Source organism: Lontra canadensis, unplaced genomic scaffold, assembly GCF_010015895.1.
Source record: "Lontra canadensis isolate GAN:19392208 unplaced genomic scaffold, GSC_riverotter_1.0 scaffold48, whole genome shotgun sequence".
Classification (NCBI taxonomy): Eukaryota; Metazoa; Chordata; class Mammalia; order Carnivora; family Mustelidae; genus Lontra; species Lontra canadensis.
Window position 1 is genome coordinate 1,426,609 of NW_022631042.1, and position 23,839 is coordinate 1,450,447.

General features: G+C 38.5%; 1 protein-coding gene across 3 annotated transcripts in view; it reads left to right on the forward strand.

The window, feature by feature from the left end:
• The first annotated feature begins 459 nt into the window (after window positions 1-459).
• Window positions 460-23,839, forward strand: part of SEMA3D (semaphorin 3D) — a 202,364-nt gene continuing 178,984 nt past the window's right edge. Inside the window, exon 1 of one of the 3 annotated variants that reach the window (XM_032873233.1) lies at window positions 460-884. The gene's annotated coding sequence lies outside the window, so the exon portion shown is untranslated. Of the gene's footprint in view, window positions 885-1,519; window positions 1,539-14,667; window positions 14,781-23,839 lie in introns of those variants that run through there. The other 2 variants (XM_032873235.1, XM_032873234.1) reach the window with 2 other exon arrangements.

The window sequence follows — 23,839 nt, forward strand, 5'->3', positions numbered from 1 at the left end:
CTGGGGGGGTTTTCTGCCTTCCCGCCCTCAACTTCCCCTCCCCCCTCTACTTGGTCCGACCTCGTGCTAGCCCCTTAATGGAGGTTTGTCCTCCATGGTTCATACTAATGCCCGCTCTCTGAAGGCCAGTGGCCCCGGGGTTCTACATACTGGAACACAGATACTCTTTTTGAGGCTTAGAATGTTTCGGACATTGTGCGGTTTCTTCCGCGGGAGGTCCTTACGAATTTGGTGGTATAGAATACATAGGTCCCAAAATCAGCCTGGCACGGGCTCAAACGTCAGAGGCTGCCGCACAGACAGTGCACACCGTGGCCAGCCCGGAAAAGCATGCCTCGGCGTGGCCGGAGCTCCATTTAATCCACGCTGCTGACAGCCTGCGCGCCGGCAGGGATGGACTTCGACACGCTGGGGAGGACTGGCGCGCGCACAGGAAAGGGGGGCCAGAGGGCTGGGGGAGGAGATCGGAAGGGGAGAGGTAATCCCCGGCGTTTTGAGCATCCCCTTTTTAGAAAGAGTGAGTCTCTCCCAGGACAGCTGCTGCGGTCACACCACAAACTTAAAAGCCGCCCTCCAGCTCGGAGCGTGCCTTTCCTCGCCACACTCGCCTCCCCAAAGCTCCAGCTGGTGCCTGGCTCCCCGCCTGTCCCGTCTCGGCGCTCCGGGGCCAGCAGCGCCCCCTGCCTCCCCGTCTGGCCTCTGCGGCCGCAGCCTCCGCGCTCCGTCAGGGCCGCCGGCGGCTCCGCGGCTCAGCCAGGGCTGCCTCAGAGGAGCTCGCGCGGGTGCCCCGGATCGCCGCCGCGCACGCCCACAGCCCGCATCCCCTTCCTCTCTTCCGGAAAGGACTTCTGGCCCAGAGACAGGGGGAGAAGAGTTCGCAGCAGGTAAGGCTGGCTTCTGGTCACCTGCTACCCCACTGGGAGGGCGCGCTGCGGACCGCGTTGTTAAGCAGGGGTGACTGGATTTGGGGGGGTGGCTGTGGGTCCGAAGCGAGGATGCGCAGCCTCAGGAGATGAGGGACCGTCCTGGGACGGGGAAAACGCTCCGAAGCGGAGCGCACGGAAGGTAGGCGCGCGGGGGACAGACTGGGAATCAGTGCGCCTAGGAGCGGACGGCCTGTGCTCGCCGAGCCGGGGACAGCGTGGCGGCGGGGGCCGGTCCCACCGCCCCGCTGCCGCCGCCCGCGGCCAGCACCGAGCAAAGTTTTCCTCCTGAGACGCTCCCGGGAACTTCACTCTGTTCCTGGCTCCCTCCGCCGCCAAGGCGGCAGGAGAGCGCGTTCGAATGCGCTCGGTGGTTTCCGCCGACTGCAGGTTCACTGGGAGACGCGATGGTGGGGACCGTCTGGGGAGGACTTGACCAAGGGTATCTGCACCCTCGCTCTCTCCCTTTCCCATGGGCTGGGGGAGGGGACGAGGAGGCCGTAGCGGTTGTTTTTGTTGTGGTGCTTTGGGGGAGGGATGGGCGACGCCTTTTTCCTCGCGAGGGAATCGCGACGCCGGGTCTGATGGAAGCGTGCATCCTTCTAGACCCTGAGGGTAAGGTTGGAGTCAGACACCAGCCACGAAGCTGGCTGTGTGGCCAATGCGGTTATTGCAAAACGCACTCCTGCTGGAACGGGGCATCCCTGGGTAACCTCGACTTGGCTCGAGCTGGAAAGGCCCGGATTTGACTCCTGCTGGGAATTGAACGCAGTGGATCTACCCCCTCCCTGACCCCCGGCCCCGGGAGTCCCCTCCCGACCCCTTCCCGGCCCGCCCGGAGTCGAAGCCTTAACGGGCTGCCCTGGAAGTGCAAGGGCTGTTTTCGGTACTGGCACATTCTCCTTCCCTGGTGACTTGTGTTCAACCTCGTGGGCTGAGTTGCTCTGCTTCCGTCCCAACGCTGAGGGCACTTGACAGGAGGAGGAGACGCTGCGCTGTCGCTGGCGAGCTGGAATCCGAGGGACTGGACGCGAGCCGCGCGCCTGGCGGCTGCGGCCAATGAGATCCCAAATTCCTGGTTACGGAGATCGGAGTTAAGTCGGCGGGCGAACTTATCGCCCTTCGGTCGGGAGTGGAGCGAGGACTCTTCTCCACCAAAGCCCCTCCCACCCTGCCTTAGCTTGTCAGTGCGGTTTGCACTAGTGAAGGAAGGGGGGGCTTAAAGTCTGAAGTTAGCCGCAGAGGCTTCTCTTCCTGTGTTTTGGGGGAGGCCCGAACGGGGAGGAGAGGAAAAGGTTATGGGGGAAAGTAGAGAAGGGATGAGCCCCCCTCCTGGGTCTGGTGCTGCTGTTGTGTAACCATAGCAACCGCCTGGGCGAGAGCGGTCCGAGCCTTAAGGGTTCCGCACGTGGAAGGAAAAATGTGGAGGGCGGGGAAGGGAGAGAGCCGCATGTCATCACTCCAGTGATGCCTTCGCTTCTCCCGTAGTTCCGAGGCCAGACATCGAGGAGATGAGCAGAGAGGGTTGGCGTTGGAAATGAGCAGTCCCAGGCAGCCTTGGAATCGTGGGGACTCCTCCCAGCGCTAAAACTGGCCAGAGGAGGCATCACTGACAAGCTACAAAGTGATGGTCCGGGTCAGGGAGATGGGCAAAGACCTTGGCCCTTGGAAGAGAAAGGCCAGGAAATACAGGAAGGTGATGTGGGAAGAGATAAGAATAGGGTCAGGAGGTAGCTGAGAGACAATAAAACGGTGCTGATTTGGTCTGCCAACATTTCAAATGGAATTTGCCCATTTATGAAATGGAAAATTAGTGGAGAAAGGAAGGGACATTTTTCAAACACTGTACTGAATCCTAGGTGCTTTATTACGTTATCACGATTAAGATTCCCAACAGTACTACACAAAATATCATTTTTCTCCTTATTTTTAAGGTGGAAAAAAGCAGAGACACAGAGTTAGAAATGAGTGGTGTCCCATTTTGTTTTTTTGCAATCCTAACAATAAATGATCATCCTTAAAAATGGAATTGATGATTAGGGGAGTAGACAAAGCAGTTATTCTCACTTTAGAAATGAGAATAACAAGATGTAAAGATGTTAATTGATATGTCCAAATATAAACTAGTAAGGGGCAGAGCTGAGAGTGGCATGGTTTTACCTTTACATGGCTCACCCTTCAGGGACTTCGGGAAGCTTTCCATGACCCCACCTAAAGAGAGGACCTCTCTAAGATTAGTTTGATACTGCATCTGTATATCATAATTTACCAGGGAATCACGTCCAAGAATTTAAATGGAATCCATGATTGAGGATTGGTACAAACCACATCAAGTCTGTAGGCCAAGAATCATAGACACGTGATATTAATAATCTATATTTACAGGTCTTATTGTACCTTATAGGGATTATTAGTGGCTTTCATCATGTTTGTAAAGGAAAAATGAAAGCAAAATAAACATATTTTGTCAAATAGTAACCTCATGGCTATATTGAGAAAATTTCCTGAAGTTAATGGTGTTTTCCTTCATCTATTTATTGTTGTCACGACCTAAAGACTTACTTCATGCTTTGACAACACTGGTTTACCTTTGTGAAAGTCTGTTGTCCATCCATTTAGAAGAAGTAATGATGTGACTCCTTTTAACCTTCCCGATGACTGCCTGGGAGGGGGAGGTCAAGGAAAACTATTTGGCAGTGCAAAAGGTTTTGTAGTTATCAGGAAACCATAATCAATAGCAGAAACTAAGGGTAAAAGATAGAGAAATAATTATCTGGATTTTATTTTGCCTTCCTGCAGAATTGCCTGTATAGGTATGTCTTAGTTAATGAATTTGCTTTCTATATTTTTGCACCAGGATAAGTGGAATTTTTAATCTCTGTGCATGTGTCGAAAGCTGGGAAGCATGGGAATGGGAATTATTTTTGGTGTCAGGGAAGGTCAGGAATATAAACAATTACAAAGGCAGAGGAAGCACATGTACTATTTCCAGTGACAGGATTACAGATCAACTATAGGTTTGAACTTGAGTCACGAAGCTGAATTACTCTCACACCGTTTTTTTTCCAAAAGTAGGAAATAAATTGTTTGGGGCTGGGGTTAAACTGAAGCAGGAAGTTTCAGGGGTACCTCCTTTTTATTCTTCATACTGTATTCTCATTCTACATGGGTATTTGTTAGCCAAAGGAAGGTTTATCACAGACCCGAAGATGATTTTGACGAGGTCTTATGGAATTGGCAAGTATCTCTGTTAACTAGTGTTTGTATACTGCTTATACAGAGTTAGTAAATTAGGTCATCCCCATTTTTATTAAGTATTTGGAATATCAACTTTTCAGTCTCAAGAGGAAAACATTCCAATTGGTGCCGGTTTAATGAATATTAGTATGTCTTCAGATTGTTTGTTATAGCTTCATTATTTTGAGAAAAACAGATGTGACTCTGAACTTTACTGTTCTGTCTGGGAAATATAAAGGTGTGCTGACATATGTTCTTTGGGAAGCATTCTTATCAATTAATAAATGATTTATTTAATGAACAAGAGTAACCATAGCTCTATTTTGAAAAATTATTATTCTTTCCATAAATACCTGGAACTATACAGATCACCCCAATTAAATAGTAAGCTTTTCAACAGTGAGTAACACAGTCCTTAAAAGAAAAAAGAAATATCCACATTTGTGAAATAAGTAGTAATAGCAATAATAATGATTGACCATGGGCGAAATTTGTTAATCACATTTCTTTCTACCTCCAAATTTGGTTTTAAAAATACTCCACTAATCCAGAAAACCTTGGCCAAAATCTTTCTTTTTATATCGCATCATACCTTTCAAGCCAATATTCTGATTTTCCAATAATTTATTTTCTTCTCTATTTTTGTTGTTTATGATCCCTGACTAGATCATAAGAACAGTGAAGGAAGGAATTGGTCTTTACCATTTTATACCTTCCAGTTGGTAGAACGCTAAACATATTCCAGATGCATAACACATACTGAAGTCTAATTCATTAACTAAATATTTAATACAGTGATTTTGAATCACATTATTGCCTATATAAGATCAGATTAAAGATCTTTGGTATTACACCTTACTTTTTTCTGAGATTTTAGGGAGAGTTTTCTCTCACAGCTGAGTTTTACCCTTTCAATGAAAAAAGTGGCGAGATGCTGAGTGTTTTATCATAATGCATAACACACAGAGATGGTATAATGATCATGTGAAATAGGTATATAAGAACTTAATGGGGTGCCTAGGTGGCTCAGTCTTTAAGCGTCTGCCTTTGGCTCAGGTAATGATCCCAGGGTTCTGGGATCTAGCCCCACAATGGGCTCCCTGCTCAAGGGAAGCCTGCTTTCCCCTCTCCCGCTTCTTTTGCTTGTGTTCCTGCTATCAAGAGCTCTCTGTCTTTGCCAAATAAATAAATAAAATCTTTAAAAAAAAAAGAACTTAGTAAATTGTTGCATTCTACAAAAAAGTAATTCTTTCATTTTAAAATTTCTTGTGTTTTTTAGAAAGACCAGTTAACCCATGAGTATCTATGCCATCTGTGACCATATTAGTTCACCTCGACTTTAAGTACCTAAGTATAATTAGATAAAAGGATATAACTAAAGCAAAATTTGCTATACACAGGAAATACATTGATAAGCAACTTTAAGGTCTTTGAAATGATTCTGAAATTTCATAGTAATGAGATATACTTAAATAATTAGTTTAAAATATAATTTATTAAAAACATAAATATTAAGTACTTGAAGAAACTGGAATATGTAAGGAAGCACTATTCATACTTAGATTTTAAGTGATTTTAATGACTTTTAACCTATCTTCATTAATATTTTTATTTCCATGTTAATAATATTTAATAATTTCTCATAGTCTTAGAACAGGGTATCTTTAACAAATTGACTAATCTTTCACTGGTGAATTTAGACAGTTTGTGCATTCTTTTGCAAAGCTCAATAAAATACAGGTATTAACCTTCCATAGAAGTGTATAAAATAAACTGAGAATTAAATGACCAAGGGTTTCTAGAAGAATCTGCATCTATCATCTTTTTGAAGTTATGGTGTCTTCTTCAGAAATTAGAAATAATTTCCTTTATGTTCTTTTTTTTCTTCTATGGGTCATTTAACATAATAAAGTCAACATTTTATATTTTTAAAACTGGCGGCTAACAGTGTTTTCTATTAGTGGGTTGTACTAGCACATCACAGGAAAAATGGAACCATTTGCTATATTTTTCTAGTTAAATAGAATTAAACATCATTAAATGGTACTATTACTACTAAGAACAAAGTCAATAAAATAAGCAAAAATGTCTAAATTACTGAGAGTCTTAAAAAGAAATATAGTACTCTTGCTGTCATGGAAAATAAATAAAATGGCATAGGTATATGAAGGTCACATTATTAATCTACCATCAGATAAATGTTGATTTATTTTTTCTATATTAATTATGCATTTTACTAGGTCTCATTTTCAGTTAATTTTTTTCATACCTTAAACAGCTTTTAAGGATTTAGATGTCATATTTGGTTCAGAAATGAGCCTACGTAACTGACACCTAATTACTGAGTTTTAAGCATCAGTAGTTGCCAATATACTACATTAGCAGAAATTAGACTAACGGAATTGCTCAGTAGATGTATTGTCTGGAGTTGCCTTAGTGAAGAGACAGAGAAGTAGTATAATCCATACATTTATTATCAGCATGTATGAACTGCTTAAAAATAAAGTTCAAAGTACCTTCTTGAAAGGCTTAAATAACTCCATAGAAGCCTTTTTTTTTTTTTTTTTTTACATATTATGTTGACAGCTGAACCCATGCCTGATGATGTCATAATCTCAAATTGTATTTAAATAGTCTGGTTTTCTTTGACAGAATGTATAAACTCAGTGAGACTCTTACTCCTCTTTTTTGTTTCTTTTCCTTATCATAGAGACCAGTCCGTATCACATGAAATTCGGGCGCTCTTGCGTTTTGGTATTTGTTATTATTGTTGCTTCTGGATAAATGTTTGCTCTTCATATCTGAACTGATGGTGAAAGAAAAAATGAAATGTTTTCTGAAATGAATACTATTCTTATTTGGAAAAACACTTCCAATTTTGAAATATAACACTTCATTTCAAAAATAGATATTTGAAACTCTCAGAATTCTTTGTTTACTTGTAATGCTGAATACTGGTTTTGTAGAAATTAATACTAATTTGAGTTTTCTTGTTGAAATGGGCACTTTTTTTTGTAGATCATTTATTTTTATAGTAATGATTTTCATCACAGATATCCTTCCTGATCATTACTAAAAAACTGGAAAATATAGAGAATCATAAAAAAGTATTATTAATATTTTACTCATAAACCTACAAACATGTTAATTCTTAGCTTAAATATGAAATTTATTTATTTATTAAATATGAAATTTTTTTGGAAAAATAAACTTTATATGTGATGGTTAGTGCCTAGGTCTTGTTTTCTAATGCCATTCTCCAGTAAAAGGAACCAGAGATTCTTAGAGACATGGCTGATTCAAGGACTGAGGCAGGAAATATATACCATGAACCTAGACCATCTTGTAGTGCCAAAAAATAAAGAAGTGCTCAACATACACATACACACACATACACACACTGCCGCTGCCACCACTACTACCACTACCACATACACACAATGATGGGATATGTCAGAGAGATAGAGGAGCCAATTGAGAGAACTCCCGGTGGCCAATGTTGGAAGAATTTGAGCAAAAAAATTAAGTTATATGGAATATAACCCAAAATATAAAATAAATATCCATGAGATGATGCTAATATAAATAAATGATCAAATACATTAGTGAATGGAGAAGAGACAAATCTTCCATACAGAATTCCAAATAATTTATGGAAATACTCTGTTCTCGAGGAAGGGAAGCATAACTCCCTACTTCTAAAGCATAAGCTGAGAACGGTCTCTTCCTGCAAATAGTACAGTATAGAAAGGGGGAAAATGGTATTTTGTAGTGGGTGAGCAAGCCTGACAAACACAATCTCAACCCGGTGATCAAGATCAACATCATTCATAAAGCATGTTGATAGTATGAACTTTTTTTTTAAGATTTATTTATTTGACAGAAAGAGATCACAAGTAGGCAGAGAAGCAGGCAGAGAAAGAGAGGGGGAAGCAGACTCCCTGCTGGGCAGAGAGCCCAATGTGGGGCTCCATCCCAGGACCCTGACATCATGACCCTGAGCCAAATGCAGAGGTTTAACCAACTGAGCCATCCAGGCGCCCTGATAGTATTCTTGATAGGATGAGATAAAAAGGATATTTTTGCAATTTCTCTCTCAAAAACCCACAAAGAACCATGAGAAAAACATCAGGCAGATTCCAGTAGGGGTGCCAACTACAATATAACCAGTACTCCTCAAACCTGTTATGATCATCAGAACCAACGAAAGTGTGAGAATTTGTCACAGGCAGGAGGAAGGAAGCCGAAGAGACAAGGACTAAATGTAATGTGGTATCGTGGATGGGATCCATGAAAAGAAAAAGAACATTAGGTAAACATTAAAGAAATCAGAATAAACTATGGACTTTAGTTAATAATAATATATCAGTATTGGTTTATTAATTGTAACAAATGTCCATAATACATTTTGAAAGAAAATGTGGTAATTGGGTTACTAAAAATATCCAGATTACCATTATTATAGGTTTTCTGCAAAGATAGTTGTGTATTAGCCATGTCCTATAAATCAATCTTATATATTGAAACGGAAAACAAACTTTTTCCTGCTTTGCCCTTGCTATTTGGTTGATATTGACAAGATCCATCACCCATGCCAGATGTCTTCAGTTCTGGATGATGATTATGCTTCCAAAATTCTTGCCAGAATGGCTCAACAACTATTTATTCTTTTTGCCCCTCTTTGAATCTCAAGGACATCTACTGCATTAAGTATGTTAAATATTATTCCCTATCCAGTAATACACATATTACTACTTTGAAAATTATAAATATACTTGGGAGGTCTCTGTGTCCCCCCAAAATCTCCCAGAAGCCGAAACTCACCTATGTTCCAGCCATTGTAGAGTTAGGAAGGATACACAGGCTGCCATTTCCCTTTACGTCTGTATGTGTGTGTGTTTGTGTTTCTCATTTTTCCCTCTCTATAAATCACACATTATTCCTTCTCTTCCCTATGTTCCAAATTGCTTGTATTTTTTAAAAAATCTGAGTTTCACTTTCTTGAAATAGGCTGTTCTTGCAGTTGGACTGAAAGTCTTGTCATGTTACCTTTCTTATCTAAGCTTTTATACTGGTCTCATTTTTGAGTGTTACCTCATACTTATAATTATTTAAGTTACCTGACTTTGTGCTTTATAGTTAACTATAGTTTCTGCTGAATTTGTGTTCTACTGTGGCAATTGTTGAAAAGTTTAGCTATGCTTTTTTTTACCCCCTGTTTTTAGTTTGTATGAGTCATAGCATAAAAACACATTTGAAGAATTTGTTCAGAAAAGTCATGGAAACCAATCCCAGAATATGTGACTAAAGGCCCTCTTTTTTGCTATGACCCAGTGAATTTCCTGAAATAATGAAAGTGTCTGAAAAAGACCCCGATCAATATGACTAATATGCTCTGGGTTCTCACTAGAATCTTAGATTCTGGGTTTTCATTTTTGTTGCACAAAATAATTGAATACATTTTTTAAAAAAGAGAGATCCTGCCTATGGTAATTTAACCCGTCTGAAAGAGGAATGGAGAAATCTAATACTCAGACCAAAATCTTTTAAAATGCATACCAGTGACTATCCTGTCATCTCCTTTTTTACTTTCTTCCTATCAATGTATTTTCAAGTAATCGATGAGTTGTGAATACATCATTATAACTAGAGTACATTTTTAAAAATCTTTGTAAATGAAAATAATCATCTCAAACCTTATCAATTTTGAGATTTGACTCTGTATCAGATGACAAAATCTTTAGATAGTGCAACCGTATACTTATTAATTTCATCATTGACGTATAATCTGATTCAGAATCACTCTTTTGGCCCCACTAGCGCCTGTCTTGTAGTTTCATCTATTTCCCTTACGATAATTGAATTAGTGTGTTACACGTTGCTCTCCAAGCTGGATGGTAGAAAGTTAAAGCCAGACAAGTCTCTGCAGAAGTATTTGCATGATGAAATCACATGTTATTATTTATGATATTAAAATGGGAAGTTAATACAAATCAGCTTTTGAAGTTAAGACTTCTATCACCTGTAGAGTAGCTGTTCAAAAGCATTTGTGCTGGATATACAGATGAGAGAATAACATTTCATTTCACAGAGCCGTGGGGATTGTTGTCTTAGACTGCAGTGTGATGAGACTTGGCAGGGAGTGTTCATTGTTCAGGTTTTAAAAAGGGCAAGTTTTTGGCAGGAGTGACTTGCATAGAAGAGAAATGCTTTGCGTACACATGTGCACTCAATAAACCCTTCAGAGAGCTTGGGCTAAGATACTATGGATTCCTCACTCCACCCTACCCCCTGTCTCTGGATGTTGACTGTTTAGAGCCCTTTTGCTGTGTCACTGTCATATAGGCCTTTTCATAGTTCAAGAAATGGGACTTTGGACTCATATTTCAAACGTTATGAGAGTACAGTGAGTAGTCATTTCATATCCTGTGCACTTTCACTTGAAATTTATTTAAAATAACAATTGCATTTAGATATGTTTTTCCCTAGTATTTACCAGTCACACAACCATCATCTCCATGACAGCCAACAGTCATCCTTTCTATATAGTTTGTGACCCTTGGTTATTTCTGATAATCAGAAATGAAGATGTAGAATTTTCCTTTTCTTTTTTATCATGTACACACAGTGTTGAAAATGTTTGGGCTTTAAGTACATAATGTGTTGGGACAAGCAAAACCAAAAAGTCTTGTAAATTCCCCAAACCAATAAACAAGACAGGCCAGCATCAACCCCATGGGCCTACCTTGTCTCTACTCCTTCCTCATGGGGCTTTGGCTGCACTGATTTCTCCTTTCACTTGGAAAAATTTTGCCTTGTACTGTCACCATCTCTCCTGGCCCCTCATTGGTGCCCATTGTCTTTGCCACCTTCACATGTGTTCCCTAAATAGCATGACATCTTTTGTGTTCCCATAGCATATCACTAAGGCTTGTATGTAATAAGTACACCATCTCTCATACATGAAATAATTCCATTTGGAACCCGTTGCCTCTGTTTTTTTTTTTTTCTCTCGTCACTGCTTTAGATATGTAATTCATCATAAAGTTCATTTCACATGTATCTTCCTTCATCACAAAGGCTATTTCACGCGTATCCCTATTACTTTTGAGCCATCCTACCTCTCCTTCCCTTTCCATCCTTTGCAAAGTATTTGTCAAGCGCCTGCACTGGGCCCCGTGAGAGGCGCTGATGAAAGACAGATAAAAACATAGCTCCCCTGAAGTGGACAATTATAAAAGAATTCATTATCCTTATGGGTCACATCAAATCTCTTTAGGATCTTAAATACAATAAACAAAAGGTCCTATTCATACTGCTGGTCTAGAGCCTTTTTAAAAATTATGTCATCTTCTTCCTTAACTTCTGCTTTTCTGTCTGTGCCGCTTATGCCCCAAGTGTCATCTCGAGCCCCGAGTTCTCTCTTGGGTCTCACTTATTGCACTGTACCACTTCAGCGCTTGTGGGCTGGCCTTCATTGCTCAATACTCCACTTATAAAGGAGGTTTCTCTGGTAGCTTAAAGTTTCAGAGTCTTTGATTAGTGTAACTTTAAACTGGGGCTTTAAAGTGTGGGAGGGAAGATGGTGCAATCGTTAAGACTCAGCCCTGTGGATGCAGACAACCTGGGTTCAGGTCTGAGTTCTGTCCCACCTGAGCGGTACGACTCAGACAAGGGACTTGACCTTTCTATACCTGTTTCCCATCTTTCAGCTGGGGGTTTGTGAAAGTACTAACCTCATAGGGGCATGGGGAGGGTTAAATGGTTAATATAGGAAATGAGTTAATATGGGAAAATCAAATGCTATAAGGCACATTGCAATTTTATGAGTACGATCTCCTCTTTATCCTTACTCAGGTTATGCAAATTGCATATCAAGTCAGATTCTCACACCATCTTCAAACTGTTCTTAATGCCTTCTTGTTCTTTATCTGCTGAATGATCTTCATTTCATTCAAAGAATGGTCTTTTGGTGACCTCACTGTTTTGTTCCTGGATAATAGAAGGTTATTTTAGGATTGACTATCACCATCTTCTTATCTTGCACAAAAAGGCATTTAAAGAGACTTGCAGTTGACCCCTGAACAAGGTGGATTTGATCAGCACAGGTCCTCTTCTATGCCCATTTCTTTTCAACAAGTATATCGGAACATTTTTCAGAGATTTACGACAATTTGAAAAATCTCACATAGCATAGTATAATCAAAAGATTAGGAAGTTACATCACGAATGCCTAAAATATATGTAGATACTGGTTTATCATTTACCATACAATATACACAAATCTACTATTATGAAAAGTTAAAATGTATCAATTTGTCATGGTGATGCTCCCACTTGAGAGAAATGTAAACAAACATAAAGACAAAATATTAAGTCATAATGGCATAAAATGAACTGCAATGTGTACTGTACTGCTGACACAGGTATGTAGCCACATCCTGTTGCTATTGCAGTGAGCTCAAGAGTTGGAAGTATCCACTAAAAACACGGTGTGACACTAATCATCTCCATGCAACAGTTTGTCTCTTCAATAAATTTCTTTCCATAGTAAAAAGTGACCTCTTGTGGTTCTTGCATATCTTTCACTGTGGTTAGTGCAATATGGTAAACCTCAAATAAAACTATGGGAAGCATATGAAGGTTAGTGATGCTGGAAGTACCCTCCAGAAAGCAGAGAAAATTCATGACAGTACAAGAAAAAGTTGAAGTGCTGGTTATGTACTATAGATTGAGGTCTGCCGCTGCGGTTGCCACCATTTCACGATCAATGAATCCAGTGTGGAACCGTTATAGGAAAAAGAAAGGGAAGTTAATGAGGCCATCATTGCAGCTATACCAGCAAGTGCAGAAAAACCTTCCACTTTTTGCAGAACAGTGTTTTTTAACTCTTACTTAAAATGTGGCCTAAAAAAAAAATGTACTTTTTGTGTGGATGCAGTGTTGCTATAAGAAAAGCATACCGTAGACTCTACAACAATTTGAGAAAAAGTGGAGTCATTATAAGACAAAGCAAAAAAAAAAAAAAGGTGCAGGGTCTAGAGCTGGAAAATGTTAGTGCCGCAGAAAATGATTTCATAATTTTAGAAAGAGGTTCGAACTATAAAATGTCAAGATAAGAGGAGAAGCAGCTTCCCCCAACCCAGAGGCAGCCGATGAGTTCTCAGACACCATTACAAGAATTGAGAACAGATATCTGCCTGAACAGGTTTTTAATGCAGATGAAAGTGCTTATTCCAGGAAAAAGTGCCACAAAGAACATTTGTTAATAAGGAAGAAAAGTGAGCACCATGATTTAAGGCAAAAAAGGATAAACTAACTCTACTGGTTTGTGCAAATGCAGTTGGAATTATGATCAAGACTGTCCTTATCTATAAAGCTGCTAAACTCTGAGCCTTCAAAGGGAAAAGATAAACATCATTTGCGAGTCTTTGGTTGGCTAGGACAAGGAGAACCCTTTCTCTGGACTGGTTCTATCCATGCTTTGTCCCTGAAGTCAGGAAGTACATTGTCAGCAGCGGACTACCTGTTAAACTTCTTTTGATACTGGACAATTCCCCTAGCCACCCAGCACCCCATGAACTTAATACCAAAGGCATCAAAGGGGTCTACTTTTCGCCAAACATAATGTCTCTAAGGTAGTCTCTAGGTTAGGGGGTCTTTGGAACTTTCAGGCTCATTACACATGGTACCCTAATGAAAGGATTGCCAACATTTTGGAAGAGAACTCCAATAGAGAACATCATGGAAGTCTGGAGGGATTATACCATTGAATCTCATCCTTATAGAAAAAAATTGTGAAAGGCATCAAGCCTGAAACAATAAATCCCTGCTGGAGAAAACTGTGTCCAGATGTTGTGTATGACTTCACAGGATTTATGACAAAGCCAATCATGGAAATCATGAAAGAGATTGTAGATATGGGGGAAAAAAGGAGGGGTGCTGAAGGGCTTCAAGAGATATGTTTGGATCTTGGAGAAACTGAAGAGCTAACAGACACCACACCGGGAGAATAACAGAAGACAACTTGATGAAGATGAGTATTTTTATACCAGAGCCAGACCGATGAGGAAAAAGACATAGAAGTAGTACAGAGAACAAGCTGACATGAGTCAATCTGGCAGAAGAGGTCCAATTATTCAAGACTCCTTTTGACTTCTTTTACATCATGGACTCTTCTATGATAAGGGCACTGAAACTAAAGCAAATAGCAGAAGAAGGATTGGTACTGTATAGAAACAGAAATTTTTTACAGCGATGAAGAGGTAAAAAAAATCAGATGGAAATTATGATGTATTTCCATAGAGTTACACCAAGTTTGCTGCCTTTCTTGCCTCCCCTTCCACCCTGTCTCCCTCTTTCACCTCTGCCAACCCTAAGACAGCAAAACCACCCATCCCTCCTCTTCCTCCTTTTCAGCCTACACAACATAAGGATCACAAGGATGAAAACTGTAATGATCCATCTCCACTTAATGAACAACAAATAATCATCATGCCGTACAGTTAACAAACCTACCTGTTGTGTACATGTGTATCTTTATTGAAAATCTAACTGTATGAGCTGTTTCTGTGTCATCACCATCATCATATTCATCCTGTAGAACATCTTGTGTGTAAGGTGAGTAATATTTAATATAAAGTTAACAAGGTGTTTGTTGTCTTGCTGGTTTATAAATTTGCTTTCAAAGAATTATATACAGTATGCCTCTCTCCTTGGTAAATTGAAAAACTGTGTATTCACCAATCATCACAGATGAGTGGTTTAGAAAATGTAGCAATGTTTCCACTACGGCATTATGAATGACTGCAATATTGAATGCCATAAAAGTTTTATAACAATTCATTCATTAGTGTATAGGCTAGGCTACTATCAAATAACTATATTGATTGTACAGTCAGCAGTCATATAGCTGCTTCTTCATTATCCGTGGTTCAATTGTTACACCGGTAAATAAATATGAATTTTTTTCACATCAACTTTTCCTTTTTGATGTCTAATGTTAGTAATACTGTAACACCTACAGTGTCTTGTACCATATGAGAGAATATTGATGCAGGCACTGACAGATGATTCATTTTATAAAAAGATGATGTAACTTGTATCGATAAGTATAGTATAGTACTCCAAGTGTATTCTCTCTCCCTTATGATTTTCTTAACATTTTCTTTCTTCTAGCTTGCTGTAAGAATGCAGTATGTAATACATATACAAATGTGTGCTAATGGACTGTTTATGGTATTGGTAAGGCCTCTGGCCAACAGTAGGCTATTAGCAGGTAAGTTTTCGGAGAGTCAAAGTCTTATGGAGATGTTCAACTCTAGAAATCAGCACCCCAACCCCTGCATTGTTCAAGGGTCAACTGCAGTTTGGTGGCAATTGTAACAGACCATGATACAAGGATGCAAAGAATCCAGGGCAAAGGAACCCATCAGTGCCAGTTTTGTCACAGAAGAAACAGCTAGTTCTAGAGGCTAAACAGCAAATAAGAAAATCCGTAGGCACCCATCTAAATTTCCAGACTTATTTCTTAGATCCCCCTTTCTCATTTAGCTGTCTACTGCTGGATATGTAACATTTCATAGATCCTTGCTGTGCTCCTTCCCCAAGGAAGAAAGACAGACTTATTCAATAGCTTTCCTCCCCTTTCCTCCTTTCTTTTACCCTATGTGTAGATACCTCTTGAGCCCTCCAATGTGGGCCTGCTGCCCATTTGAACCCCTTGCTCATAGCTTACCTCCACTAGCTTATCACTCTGTCTCTCCTAATGAGGTATTGCTTTTGAAATGTTTCAATAAATGTTCTTCCTCTGCTCCAGTTTCAGAATATCTTATTTCAGTCCCCTTTGTAAGGAGTGAAGGGGAACAAGTGATCTAATTCACTGTCCACCACTAGAGGGGCTGGAACTCTGCCCAGCAACATTCTCCTGAATTTCAGTCTCCTGTCCAGAGACCAGACCCTTCCCAGACCACATACCAGGGCTGAACTTGCCCTACTTGAGCTATCTAACTACTAAGAGAGCCCTGGATCCCTACTCCCTAAATTTTGGACTCCAGGGGACCTTGGAGAAACCTGCAGTACAGCACTTAGGGATGAAGCTCACTAAGAGAAGCTGAGCCCTTATCTCTCAAGGAGGAAGTTTAAGAAGAGCCCAGAGATAAATAAGTAACTCCCGCATCTCACTGTAAGCAATCTAACATGCAAAGAGCATCTTTGTCTCATGCTGCCTCATCTGCTTGGCAGTTCTCTGGGATATAACTAATAGGAGCAGCAAATGTGTTAATCAATGATAGTTTCCAGAAATTGAACCTAAAGGTCACTTCAGCTTCTGCACAAGTGGAAGTGAAACTGAATATGTTTTATGGGAAAATACTTTTCTAATGCCTTTCTTGGTACTTTTTCAGATTAGTCTATTGCCTTAATTGTCACTTTTGCTAGGAATCTTCACCAATATAGTAATAATGACTTATAAATTATGTATCTTATATTAATTATACATCTTGTAACAATAATAATTTATAAAACCATAAGAAATAAAATGTTTTTGAGATTGGATAAATAGGATTTATTTGAAATAATTTTTAAATATTTTCTAAATAATCATAAAGCCAATCACTTTATATATATCACTCTCTCGGTATATATACCTTTAGAATGTGGCATTTTCTATTCTGTGATTTCTTAAGGATAATTTTGTTAGAGCAAATCAAGAGAATAGCATCAAGAGGGGCGCCTGGGTGGCTCAGTTATTCAGTTATTCAGTTATTCAGTTATTCAGCATCTGCCTTCGGCTCGGGTCGTGGTCCCATGGTCCTGGGATCGAGCCCCATATCAGGCTCCCTGCTCAGTGGGAAGCCTGCTTCACCCTCTCCCACTCCCCCTGCTTGTGTTCCCTCTCTCACTGTCTCTCTCTCTCTGTGTCAAATAAATAAACAAAATCTTAAAAAAAAATAGCATCAAGGGACACCTGGGTGGCTCAGTTGGTTAAGCGGCTGCCTTCGGCTCAGGTCATGATCCCAGCATCTTGGGATCGAGTCCCACATCGGGTTCCCTGCTTGGCGGGGAAGCCTCCTTCTCCCTCTGCCTCTGCCTGCCATTCCGCCTGCCTGTGCTCACTCTTTCGCTCTGTCACTCTCTCTCAGAAATAAATAAATAAATAAATAAATAAATAAATAAATAAATAAAATCTTAAAAAAAATAGCATCAAAAGTCAACTCTGTCTTATTTTTATAACTTTACTCTTATTGTTTTTAATTACTTTAGTGAATGAATATTTACAAATCTACCGATTTGTAAATCTTGATGGAATTTTAAGTAAAGGTGATAATTTATATTACTTTTCCATGTATTTTGGTGAGGCAAGAGGGTTTCTTTTTCAGGTGATTATTTTTAGGTTTCATTCCTAGGAACCAGCCAGGCTAATAGTGATTCCAACAGGATATAGAATACGTAATGATTTTTTCCTGCTAAAGGAAGTTGAATATTTTAGGTTACTGAAATAATCTTTAAATATTATTTTATTTGTATTTATTTATTTTTTTTTAGAGAGAGAGAGGGAGAACGGGAGCAGGAGCAGAGAGGCAGAGGGCACAAGGAAGAGAAAAACTCAAGCAGGATCCATGCCCAGTGTGCAGGCCAACATGGGGCTCAATCTCATGACCATGAGATCATGGCCTGACCCAAAATTGAGAGTCAGGTGCTTAACAGACTGAGCCACCCATACGCCCCACTGATATAATCTGTGGGTACAGAGGATAGAGAGCTTGCGTACAGAACCACTTTAAAGCAGATATCATGAAACTGGTAGCAGAACCTAAGTCAACCTTACCTAAGTAGTTTATGAAGTAAAATAGTAAATAGTAAAATAGTAAATAGTAAATCCTTATTTTCTTGTCACTTTCTATTCCTTTTTTAAATTTGTTAGTACCCTTCCCATTTTTCAAAATGGTATAACCTTTATCAGGGTTAGAAAGTATCAGGAAGTCTTTGATTGTCCTTCTCTTGATCAAAGAATCTAAAATAAGTCTCATAAGATAGCAGTAGTTATTTAATTAAAAAAAGTTAGGTGCTAGAATGAGGTTTTTATAGGCTTATGTGCTATTAAGTTAATAAGCTAGGAAAATGTGCCAAATATACTATTTGCCTCCTTACTGTAATTTCATTTTGACTTTAATTGCCTTCATTCAGAATAATATTAATAAAAATACCACGTGAGAGTAAGAATCTATTAGTGTTCAGAAAATAATATTCCTAAAATTCTGTATTATACTCCAAATATATTGAATTTATGCATATCCAGTACAGAATTTTGCTGTTTCTCCAACATGGTGTATTTTGTTAAAACTTATTTAACCAAACTAGTACCTGAAGGTTTTTGTTTGTTTTGATCCCAGCCTTGGATATAATCAGTGTAGCCCTGATAAATGGTTAATCTCAGAATGTTTAATTGGAAATCTCTCTATTAAAAATAACAATAATAAACAATAAAATATTTTTGTCTTATTTGTCTCATAGACTCATGATATTTCAGAATTTAAAAAAAAAGAGAATGTTTAGTCCAATTTCTTAATTTTATAGGGAAGATTGAGGATGAAGTAATGTGAATTCTTCTCTCCCCTCCCTCTTTACCTTCTGTTCTTCCTTCCCCTTCTCACTTCTCTCTTTCCTTCCTTAAACATGAAAGAACAACTTCTGTATTTTAAGATCAGCACTGAGTGTTTGGGGAGGAATAGCCACCAACTTGAGAAATTCATATTCTGTATTAGTAAGATTAGTTGTAGTGTGTCTGGAAGCGTATAGCTGTGTAGCCACAAAGCTGACTCCTATCAGGGAAAGCATCCTACTTCGTAAAGATGTTGACAAATAATTTAGAAAAGAAATATAATGTGTTATACCTGAATTGTTGACAATTAGACATTTAGGATAACTTCATCCTTCAAGAAACCTAAAGAAACAATAGATTTATTTGAAGACAACTCACGCTCATGCACATTCTATAACTCCTATGTAAAGAAAGGCTTTTAGTAGTATCTCCACTATTTTAAAATAAAAAAAAAAGATCATACTTAAACATCATTAGAAGTTGTTAAGTAGTAGTTGCTGTTGATTATTCCTCATACAATTTGTTCTGAGTTGCTTGTAGAAAGGTTGAAACTCCTATGGGACTGATGTCTAACTGTACTCATCCTCCATCCCAAAATGTCAAGTAATGGATAGATTATGTGAGCAGACATACATTCTTTCCCACATTTGTTAAATAAGTAGCTCTGGCACAAAATGCTGTCAAACCATTCAACTGTAGTGTAGACTTTAATCCAAAATTAATGTCGTCATAAAAAATATTCACGTTAACATTATGCAGTGCAGCTATGGGTTTGTTTATAGCTTTTTGTTTATAGGAGGTAGAGACTTACCTAAAGTGTTGCCACTGTCCATTTATCATCTGGATGTGAACAAAGGAAGATAACATTTTTACACAATATCATGTTTTCTTGATGTGGTCACCTTTAATAATAGAAACCAAAAGCAACATTTCCCAATGTATTCATCATAATTCTACCAGGAAGCAGATGTGCAGTCTTATTTTTCTCTTAATCATGTATTTATTTATTGCATTACATCTTTCAGTTGTAGATATTTTCCTGTAGAGGGAAATTCCAACCTTCCTGGAATAATAATTCCCCAAGTTTTATATGTTTTTTTTTTAAACTGGCAAATAGATGTGAAAATACATTCTCCCATATTACATGTATTGGTCTTTTGATTGTATCTCTATATAGGTAGAGCTTGAATGCTTATAACTCTTCCTGAGGATATTTCTGTGGAGGTATAAAAACAAATCTAGGGAATTTTAGGGGGAAATAATCATATTCCTTCTAAAATACAATCAAATGGATCTCCAACTGTATTATCAGCTTCATAGAAAACTTTACTATTGGAATGCCTGGGTGACTCAGTTGGTTAGGTATGTGCCTTTGGCTTGGGTCATAATCCTAGGAGTTCTGGGATCCAGCTGTTTAGGGCTTCCCACTCAGTGGGGAGCCTGCTTCTCCTTCTCCCTCTGCCCCTATCCACTCATGCTCTCTCTCTCTCTCAAATAAATAAATAAAACCTTAAAAAAAGTTATCTATCACCTAGAGGTGAAAATTTATAATTAAACTCATTATTCTAGCTCTTCCATTTCTTTACTTGTACTTTCTTTACTTCTACTGAAATTTTTTGTGCTTCCTCTACCCTTGACTGTACTTGGTCTTTCCAGACACTCTTAGTTTCATTTGTCCATGCATCCAACCTAGATCTCAAGGTCAGGCATTTTAAACAAAACAAAACAAAATCAGCCTATTGTAACATCTCATATGCTAAAGCTTTGATGTAGTTGATGTCGTTTCCTGTGCTGTGATGTATAATCTGGTTTGTGTCCATTATCTCCACAGTGGTTTCTTTTTATCTGTAACTAATGAAATACTTCTGATTCACCAGCCACTCTTGGTAGATATTTCTCTAGGGCCAATTGATTTGTGCTATATTTTAGGACATTTTTTTCATCCAACTTTTGAAATTTTGTTAATTTATACTCAATGTTCACAGTACCTGTACGCCATTATTCAGACAATGTTTATGATCAGTTGCTTTGGTCCTAATCTGTTATATCCTCATGTACATACCTCCTTCTCTTGTTTTCTTTTCTACATATCTTTCTGACCTTGTGCATATTTAAGACAAATGTGTAGAATAAAATAGGGGTTTTAGTATTTTATTTTCTTTACTGAACTTTTTTTTTTAAGATTTTATTTATTTATTTGACAGAGAGAGATCACAAGTAGACAGAGAGGCAGGCAGAGAGAGAGAGGGAAGCAGGCTCCCTGCTGAGCAGAGAGCCCAATGCGGAACTCGATCCCAGGACCCTGAGGTCATGACCTGAGCCGAAGGTAGCGGCTTAACCCACTGAGCCACCCAGGTGCCCCTTTACTGAACTTCTTAACCACTTTTCTTTATTTCTGTTACCATCATCCAATGAATAACCAAATTTCATACAACAGTCATCTCTAATGCAATACAGAACATGTGTTTTGGGTTTCATCGACATGGATTTCCATCCTAACTTTGTCACTTTATTGTCTTATAGCTTCGGACGCCTTATTTTATCTGCCCTAATTTCCACATCTATAACATGGGGTAATAAAGAATATGTAATAGGTTACTGTGGGAAAATAGGGTAATAAGAATATGTAATAAGTTACTCTGGGGATTAAATAAATCAATGAGTTCACAGTTTAGGATAGTGTCTGTTCCTTAGTTATTCCGGCAGAAATGTTAGCTGCTGTTATTATCACTTTCCTCTGCTCTGTTTCCACTTAGTTCATCAAGTTTTCTTAAAATTTCCCTCCTTTCCATTCTCACTGCCAACACATGATTCAGACCTTCATGATATTTTGCCTGAATAATTTTAATAGTCTCCTAACTCATATTCCTGTTCTCATTTAATAATAAGCCCTAACTAATTTAGGATGTTGCATTCCAAAGCCTTATCTTTGTTTGGAACATGGCGTTTTATAAGAACAAGGTCTTACAGAAAAATACAAGATTTAAACAAAACTAAAACATTAAGTATGGTGTGTGTGTGTGTGTGTGTGTGTGTATGCATATTGTTTATGTAAGTGAAATGTTGTATTAAATAAAAGCAAAAACAACTTCATTCTAACCAAGTTAGATTCTCAAGGTTATTAAATTTGCTTATGTTGTTAACCATTTCCTTGGCATGTTCTTCTATTGATTAAAAACTACTGACACATGTAATATGCTTGAGTATGTATTTATATAATTTTATGTTATGGAGAACATAAGTTTTTTTAAAAAAAACTTGTGAACCAGTTTGTATTTTTTCCTTGACATGTATTCACATATTTCTATATATCTCTCTCTGTTTTTTTTTTCTACCACATATTATCTTCATAATTTGCAATTCCTACACCACACATTTGTCCCTATTTTATGTGAGAGAGATCAGGAATAGCTGAGGCTCTTCTTTTGTTAAAAGAAAATGACCTGAAGCAGACTTAGAATGTTGTGAGTTTTTAAATATTGACATACATGTGCGTCAGGTTACTGAAAAAAACCACAAGGAATGACACCATTCTGGGTAAGGCATGATTTTCTCCTGGTAATGTGATTCGCTCATTATCAGCTGTGCTCTGTTACCGCTGTTGTCATCCAGTCCTTGCCCTAAGTGACAGCAGAATCCAGTCTAAATGTCTTTGACTGTAATCTCATTTTGCAGCTTAGATCACATTGATGTTAGCCACATAAAACTATGATATCACCTCTCTTCTTATGTCATAGCTTATGTCTCTTGAAATTTCACTCATTCTAAAATTCCAGCTTAAATAACATCTCTACTACAAAATTTTCAAAATTTCCACTCCATTTCCTCCCCATCTCAACCAGGACATGATTTTTAACTATTACATTTACATTTTATATCTTTTATAGCACTTACATTCTGCTTAAAATACAACTGTTTGTATACAATTTTAAATTATGTTGTTATCTCTCTGAGTAAAGGGTTACATTATATTGGCCAGCTATAAACAAAATACAGCAGAGTTGTATCTAATATAGGTTCTACATTCTAAAGTCAGTATTTATTATATACAGTCAATATTCTCCTGAAAATTTGCAAAACTGAAATATAAAATGTATTATACAGAGTTTATGTGCCACATCAGGGGCTGACTTTCAGTCTCTCAAAAACATGCAACACTGAAAATTTCTTTCGGCATTGGATCAAGTCGCTATTCCTTCGTTTCAGAACAGATGAAGTAACTGGCTTATATTTAGAGGCTGTGTTGTATGAAAAAATCCATGAATCTTTAAACATGAAAATCAAATGCAGATTGGTTAGATGCTCAGACTATGAGAAACGAAAATGAGTAAGGGCATTCCTTTTTTTTTTCCTTGACATTATCTCTTAAGAGCTAGATGGTTCAAAAAGTCTCTCTATCTTCTTGGTTTTCATGAAATGGAGTTGCTTAGATTCACATAATTTTGGATACATACATACATACATACATACATACAGGTTGGGGTAAAAATATGCTAGTTTTGGTTATATTAAACTTGAAACAGTTCTGTCTGTCAAATGAGATGGCCAAGTAAAAAAGCAGCCTGTGGAATTGAAGAAAATAATTACAAATCACATATCTGAAAAGGGTTAATATTCAGAATATATAAAGGACTTCTATAACTCAATAACAACAGAAGAAAATATAACCTGATTGAAAAAAAGGGCAAAAAACTTGAATAGACATTTCTCCAAAGAAGATAGAGAAATGGTTAACAAGCATATGAAAAGATGCTCAACATCATTGATCATTAGAGAAATTCAAATCAAAACCACAATGAGATATCACTTCATATCCATTGAGATGGCTTCCATCCAAACAACAAAAAGTTAGCGGTTGTTGGTGAGAATGTGGAGAAATTGGAACCTTGTGCACAGTTGATGGAAATGTAACATGATCCAGCAGCTTTGGATAACAGTATGGAGTTCTTTAAAAAATTGAAAATATAATTCCAACATGATCCAGCAAGCCCACTAATGGGTATATGTCCAAAAGACTTTATAAAAGGATCTCAAAGAGATATTTTCACATCATGTTCATTGCAGCATTCTTCATATT